Consider the following 8,136-nt stretch of genomic DNA (forward strand, 5'->3'; position numbering starts at 1 on the left):
TAGTCACTTTAACCATACCTAGATGTACATACCTCAAAAAGCCTAACTAACTGGTGTCTGTATAAAGCCTTGCTACTCTTATTTTCAAATGTATTTTTACTGTTTTATTTCTTTACTTACCCACACACACCTTTTTGACACTATTAGTTGAGCCTGGATGTAAGCATTTCACTGTAAGGTTGTATTCAGCGCACGTGACAAATAAACTTTGATTTGATTCAGGTCCAAAAGGCTCCTTAACAGCTTCTACCCCCAACACTGCTGAACAATTAATCAAAATGGCCACCTGGACTATTTACATTGACCCCCACCTTTTGTTTTTATGCTGCTGAGCTATGCATAAGTCACTTCCCCCCCCCCCCCCCCCATCTACATGTACAAAATACATCAACTAACCTTTCTCCCCGCACACTGACTCAGTACCCCCGGAATATAGCCTCTATTTTATTGTGTTACTTTATTTTACACTTTTAGTCAATATTTTCTTAACAATTTCTTGAACTGCATTGTTGGTTAGGGGCTTGTAAGCAAGCAGTCTACAGTAAGGGCTACACCTGTTGTATTCGTCGCATGTGACATGTTTTTTTACACCCTATGGTAGGAGAGGGGGCTATCGGCTAGGCCACTAAAGCTATGGTCCGTGCACCACCTATATTCCAGAGTTCAACCTTCTCACTTAAGATTGGAAATATGCATTTTAAACCATTTCATCTGCATTTTATATTTAAAGTAAAGAGTGTTTTGATTCAATAGAGAAGGAGCATGCCACTAGTTTTCAACACATAATACATTATTGCAACAGTTGGTAGAAAATTGTTTGTCAGATGACAGAAAGCCAAGTAAACTGGCTTACAATGAAAAGCCAATGATCATGAATGTCCATCAATTTCTAATGTTTATGATAGCATGTAGCCAGCTACATTAATAAATGTTTTGCTTGTAGATAATCTTGCATTTGAAAAACAACACCCGAGGAAATGACCCGCTGGTGATCCAATGAGAGCAAATTTCATACAAGTGGAGAAGTGCAACTGAAGCACAAAACTACTCCTTTTACATTCATGAGTTGTAATAAACCCTGACTAAAGTTGAAGCATTTTAGATCTGCAATTACAAAAATGCAGCCAGATGTGTTCTAGCATATCTTTTTTTGCATGAAGAACACAGAATCCTGCATTAACTCAACCTCTGGTGACACAAAAGTTGTTAAATAATTTCATTTTCAAATAACCAAATCACAGGGGATTTTTCGATCTACAGTCCACAAGCTGTGTAGCTGAGAGAATACAGGCACCAACAGCACAGACCCATATTAGATGCAGACACGACACAAGACTTCAATGAGATTTAAAATCGAATGAAAGTTGTTCTCTAACAAACCATTTACTGTAGTTAATTGATAAGCAGTAATACAAATAGTATTTCTGGAAAGAATTTAATTTACAAAATCAAATGTCATACATATAATATTCTAAGGCATACACAGATCAGCTACTCCCCATTCACCTCTTCTTGTCGTCGTTTCAGAGGAATAATGTAGAGTCCGTTCTTCGCTTCTTTCAGTCTCCACCATCGACCAAGCCTGAAAACAACCACCGTTTTAACAAAAACAAAGACGGTTGACAAAACAGAGCTAATGCATGAATGAAGTTATGAGTAAAATTATGCGGTACATAAGATGCCATTTAATCTTGTAATAAGGAAAGTAGGTAATGCCATCACTGCCACTGAGGCAGTCTTAAGGATTTGAGGGTGAAATAACAGTGCCACCACGTGGACAACGGTCCTCATGGCAACTACTTCCATACAGAATACTGAAAACAGGTGTGTTTAAAGAAAGGGTAGACACTGATTACATGATCAATCAACAAGTCAGTCTATAATGCTAGTAAGTATGCTCTGGGCAATATCTCTGTATGACAGGCATGAGTGAGTACCTACCTGTGCTCCTGTCCTACTCCTGCAACCAGGAACTTCCCAGAACTGGAGAACTTTAGACTGTTGACAAAACCATTCTACACGAAAAGAAAACGAATATGCTGTATTGAGAAGACTGATGTTTTAGTGCAGAACACTCTTACTAGGCAATTCCTCATACACATATATAAATAGGCCCAATGCTTAATGTTTGAATTATAGCCAATGGTGCTACCCACATATTGTTATGCTACACAACACAAGGTGTATTAGGTATGGCGCAGTGTAGCTGGGACTTGCTTACCACAGGGACGCTGAAGAGAGGCTCCAGATGACGGAACCCCTGACCGCATTTCCACAGCTGCACCTTAGAGTTGTGGGAACCTGCAGTGACGAGACTACCGTTGTTCAATTACAGAATCATCAATTGGACAAGTAAATACTAGCGGTCAATTCCGAAATTATGTCCAAGTCTGCTATGAATGCGAGCATGCTGATATTCCTACGCACACTACGTAGATTTACAGTATGCATTATAGCAAGGAGGTAGAAGTTTGGGGTTGATTGTTAACTCACAGGGTGTGCGTATAGAAGAGACAGTGTATAGTAAGGTTGGTGAATAGGACTCTCACAGCCGAGGCAACGTGTCAATAGTTCTGCCGTGCAGTTGGAAGTTTACATACACTTAGGTTAATCAATGTGTTTTTCAATCATTCCACAAATTTCTTGTTGATGGACTATTGCTTTGGCAAGTCGGTTAGGACATCTATTTTGTGCATGACATAATTTTTCCAACAATTGTTTACAGACAGATTATTTCACTGTATCACAATTCCAGTGGGTCAGAAGTTTACATACACTAAGTTGACTGTGCCTATAAACAGCTTGTAAAATTCCAGAAAATGATGTCATGGCTTTAGAATCTTCTGATAAGCTAATTTACATCATTTGAGTCAATTGGAGGTGTACCTGTGGATGTATTTCAAGGCCTACCTTCAAACTCAGTGTCTCTTTGCTTGACATCATGGGAAAATCAAAATAAATCAGCCAAGACCTCAGAAAAAAAAATGGTAGACCCCCGCAAGTCTGGTTCATCCTTGGGAGCAATTTCCAAATGCCTGAAGGTACCACATTCATCTGTACAAACAATAGTAAGCAAGTATAAACACCATGGGACCACGCAGCAGTCATACCGCTCAGAAAGAAGACGCGTTCTGTCTCCTAGAGATGAACGTACTTTGTTGCAGAAAGTGCAAATCAATCCCAGAACAACAGCAAAGGACCTTGTGAAGACGCTGGAGGAAACAAGGCCACAAGTATCTATATCCACAGTAAAACAACTCCTATTTCGACATACCCGAAAGGCTACTCAGCAAGGAAGAAGCCACTGTGCCAAAACCACCATAAAAAAGGCAGACTACGGTTTGCAACTGCACATGGGGTCAAAGATTGTACTTTTTGGAGAAATGTCCCCTGGTCTGATGAAACAAAAATAGAACCATTTGGCCATAACGACCATCGTTATGTTTGGAGGAAAAAGGGGGAGGCTTGCAAGCCGAAGAACACCATCCCAACCGTGAAGCACGGGGGTGACAGCATCATGTTGTGGGGGTGCTTTGCTGCAGGAGGGACTGGTGCACTTCACAAAAGAGATGGCATCATGAGGGAGGAAAAGTATGTGGATATATTGAAGCAACATCAATACATCAGTCAGGAAGTTAAAGCTTGGTCGCAAATGAGTCTTCCAAATGGACAATGACTTCCAAAGTTGTGGCAAAATGGCCCAAGGACAATAAAGTCAAGTTATTGGAGTGGCCATCACAAAGCCCTGACCTCAATCCTATAGAAAAGTGTGGGCAGAACTGAAAAAGCGTGTGCGAGCAAGGAGGCCTACAAACCTGACTAAGTTACACCAGCTCTGTCAGGAGGAATGGGCCAAAATTCACCCAATTTATTGTAGGAAGGTTGTGGAAGGCAACCAGAAATGTTTGACCCAAGTTAAATAATTTAAAGGCAATGCTACCAAATACGAATTGAGTGTGTAAACTTCTGACCCACTGGGAATGTGATGAAAGAAATAAAAGCTGAAAAAAAGCGGTTATTCTGACATTTCACATTCTAAAAATAAAGTGTTGACGCTAACTGACCAAAGACAGGGATTTGTGGGAGCATTACCAGTATGTTAACACACAAGGATAATAGACACCAACAAAAACTAGGCCTACAGTGTTGTGAGACTGACTAACACAGAGAAGGAGACCAGGGGGACTCACTCATGGCCATGGAACACTAGCTGGGACTCCTCAGCGATCTTCCACACCCTCAGTGCGGTCCCTCCCCCCTGCAGTCACACAGCGCTCCCTACTCCCACTGTCCAGCCCTGTGATCACATCCTGGTGACCAAACCTAGGGAGACACATGGTCAATAAAACACACAAACCACATGCCAAAACATAGACATTACTATTCAGCTACTTACAGTGTTTCCACATAGGCGTTTTCGTCCACGTTCCACACCTTGATGGAGCGGTCATGAGAAGCACTGTACAAGTCATGGGTGCCCCTCCTGAAGGATAGGCCCTGTGGAGATGGCACCGTTTGTGAAGGTAAATATTAAAGGATGAGAAAGCAAGAATAAAAGCAGATGGAAAACATGTATATATCGGAAGGTGTGAAAGGGAGTATATTTTACCGATACTGGGCCTCTATGTCCTGTAAACTTGTACAGGTGTTTACATGTTGCTGCCTCCCAGATCATGATCAACCTATTCATGTCTCCAGTAGCCAGGTATTTGCCATCCGATGATATAGACATACATAGGACATGGGCCGTATGTCCCACATGGAGATCCTCTGTTCCTTTCCTCCCACCAGCTATCGTATGAAGTCTCTTACCACTCTCAACATCCCCTGCAGTTAGAGAAGACAACGGGAGAATGCATGAGTAAGTTCACTTTGACTGTGTTGCATTCTAGGTCACATGCAACTGATTTTGAACATTTCAGTACAACAAATATATTTCAGATTATTTTGGCGAAGAGAGTAAAATATATTCTCCAGACACACATTTGATGATGGAGCAGTCTTTGGAAGCGGAAAATACGTGTTGGTCATCAGGAGAGATGACCAGACAGGTGACTGGCAGCTTGTGGCCCCTCAACAGACGAATCTCTGACACATCTGGTGGCAGGAGCTGGAGACCAAGACAACATAGGGACACATGAAGAGGACTGACAATTTACAACTTAGGCCATAGAAAACTCATAGCACACTTATTCCAATATCCATTATAGTATACCACTTAGAATGCAATATATACAGTTTCATTCTAAGTAGTAAAAGAGTGAATGATGGGCATGCACAGGGCGCTTTTACGGGAGACGCCAAAGCAAAGGTACTCACATCTTTTGCAACCATCCGTTGGAGCTGTCCTTTCTGCTCAAGCTGGGGGGGAAATCTATGAGATAAATAGCAGCAACCAAACTCATGTGACGTTTACTAGGGCTATATACAAGCAACACAATGATGTAGTTAGTTACACTTACCACTTCTTCTTGAAGTCTTCCAGCAATCAGGTCCATCTCAAAGGACTCTTCCTCTGCCTTCTTTTCTTCTGTTGATAAGACATGACGAACACAAACCAGTCAAGCATCAGATTCATGAAATGTCATTAAAACGTTGACGTTACCCATTTTAGGAGAGCTTTGTTGAAATTGATAATAGGTTTTCAGTAACTCTTCCCTTACCCTCATCCCTCAATTGGTCGAGGTAAAGTTTAGCTAATCGTAGTTTTTTCTCCTGTGGGGTCTCATCAAACTCTTCTTCGACATTGGCCCTCCGTTTTCTGTGCAGTGAAAGGCTACATAAAGAAATTGATTCAACTCATGGTTTGTCCACGCATAAAAGGAATTCAGTTTGTTAGCAAACTTAGATAGCCAGCCAGCCAACTACACCTCGAGTAAGTTAGCATACCCTTCATTTTGCTTTTAATTTCGTTTTTTTCTTGAGTTTGTTTCCTGTGTCTGTATCATTCTAATGCACCAACACAAACAAACATCAACGGTTAAACGAAAGCTACGTGTTAGATAGCATTGTAATACGTAGGTCGCAAACTAAGTGCTAGGCTACGTGTGGCTAGTTAACGTTAGCTCCGTACCTTTCGTTTCGAACCTGCTGAATTCTCGTTCTTTTTGAAAAGCTTTTGCGGTCCTTTTTTCTTTATAAAGAAAGACGACATGATAAGAATATATAGATTGACTAACTATGACGCACTGTTACAACCTTTACACTAGATGGCACACATTTCGTCCACGGAAATCAACATTGAACCCACATGGGCTCTCGCTCTTCTAAATCAACCGAACTATGGATACCACAAACCCAGTTTTAAAATATAGGATTTAATTGGATAATATTTGAGGCCCCGGGTTGTCCCGCCCCAAACTCTCATTGGACAATCGAGCTTTAGGAAACTAAAGTCCAGATTTGATTGGCTGAGAATGCAGGTATTTTCATCAAGAAATGTGTGCGAAGTAGGGCAGGTCATTCCGGCTCTTTTCAGTACGCCGGCTCGTTCGGCTCAGCTCATAAAAAAGAGCCGGCTCTTTTGGCTCCCAAACGGCTGTTTGTATTTTCTCTACTCAAACAATTTGCGATAGTTTGACTGTGATTGGTGTTAAAACAATTCTAATTAAATGATTAAATGAAATCATACTCTACCTTAACCACAATGTATTTAAAAATGCAGTGGTTTGTTATGAAAAATAATGGTATTAAACATTTGCATTTAAAGTAAAACTTTTTAATGTATATAAACAAAGTGCACATACATCTAACCATGAAAAACGAATACAATCTGAACAGCATAATGGAATATTGCACCATATCAAATAAAAATAAATAACAATTTGCAAAACAGCAGCATCCCACAAATTGAAATAATTGTAAAAAAAGAAGGATGCTATTACACATGTGCATTTAAAGACTAACTTTGTTCATGTATATAAACAAAGTGCATATAAATGTAACAATTCAAAACGAATACAATCTGAACAACATAATAATAGAATATTGCACCATATCAAAGAAAAATAAATAACAATGTACAAAACTGCAGCATCTCACTTAAAACATTAAACTGGTATTTTCTCTCTCCTCTTTATTGCCATGTTATAACCAGCAGCACACAGCAATGATGACCATATTTTCCTTTAATGAGTGATTTGCATTCAGAAATGCAAGCTGCCTCACTTTCGAGGGGCTGATGCGGTTTCTTCTCTCGTACAGTTGTGGAATAAGTGATTTTGAAAGGGTTTTCCTGCTTGGAATTGTGTACATTGGATTTAGACTATTGCAATAATGTATAAAACCTCTGTCCTCCACGATCGAAAATGGCTGGAAATCGGTGGCAATCGTTTTAGCCAATGCAATATCAATTTGGCCTTGTTTTGCTACAGACATAGACGTTTGGCATAAACTGGTCCATAGCAGTCTGCGTTGCTGTGGGTCGCGGAGTAGGCCTACTTGACTGAGTGGATACATCTCCACGTGTGGAGGTGCTGGCTCCACCACTATCACTAGCAGGCCCGCTAATTTCTCAAAGCTCCGCTACAGCTAGCTTCACAGTTGGGTGCACAGTTCGCATATGCCGGTGTAGGTTGTGCGTAGAACCGGCATTATATGAAATTTTGTTTGGCAAATTCTACACTGTGCTCTAACGTTGTCTACATTATTAAAATGCATCCACATTCATTTTCCAGCTGTTGTTTTCACAGCTGTCCCTCCTCTCCTCGGTTGCTAAGTGTGTGACAGTGAATGAGTTGGCTCGGGCCTCCCTCAAGCACATTGGTTCAATGGTTGACATTGCGTGTCTGATTGACAGGAACAACAGTTGAGGCTGTTAGTCTGAGTAGACAGTCAGAACGAATGTGTGCACTTGAGCATTTAGGCCTATATTATTTTTAATTTTTTTTGTTATTTGAATTTGTTAATTCTATTAATTAAAATCTTTTAATTATTAACATCTTAATGTTTTAAATATTCTTCTGATATGGGACCCGGCTCCCAACGTTCACCTACAAGATCCAGCTCTGACTCTTCACGAATGACCCATCACTAGTGCAGGGGCAAAATCCCCCCCTTCCCAAAAAGTTGTGATCCTGACACATTTTTCCTTGCAGAATGCAGTTAAACCAAGTAAATAATTAATATGATTAAATC

The 8,136-nt window shown here is 40.5% G+C and overlaps 1 pseudogene; it reads right to left on the minus strand.

Moving 5' to 3' along the window:
• Positions 1 to 1,419: 1,419 nt before the first annotated feature.
• LOC115143800 (U3 small nucleolar RNA-interacting protein 2-like) lies at positions 1,420 to 6,285 on the minus strand (annotated as a pseudogene).
• Positions 6,286 to 8,136: the final 1,851 nt, after the last annotated feature.

The sequence above is a fragment of the Oncorhynchus nerka genome, linkage group LG15, assembly GCF_034236695.1.
Source record: "Oncorhynchus nerka isolate Pitt River linkage group LG15, Oner_Uvic_2.0, whole genome shotgun sequence".
Classification (NCBI taxonomy): Eukaryota; Metazoa; Chordata; class Actinopteri; order Salmoniformes; family Salmonidae; genus Oncorhynchus; species Oncorhynchus nerka.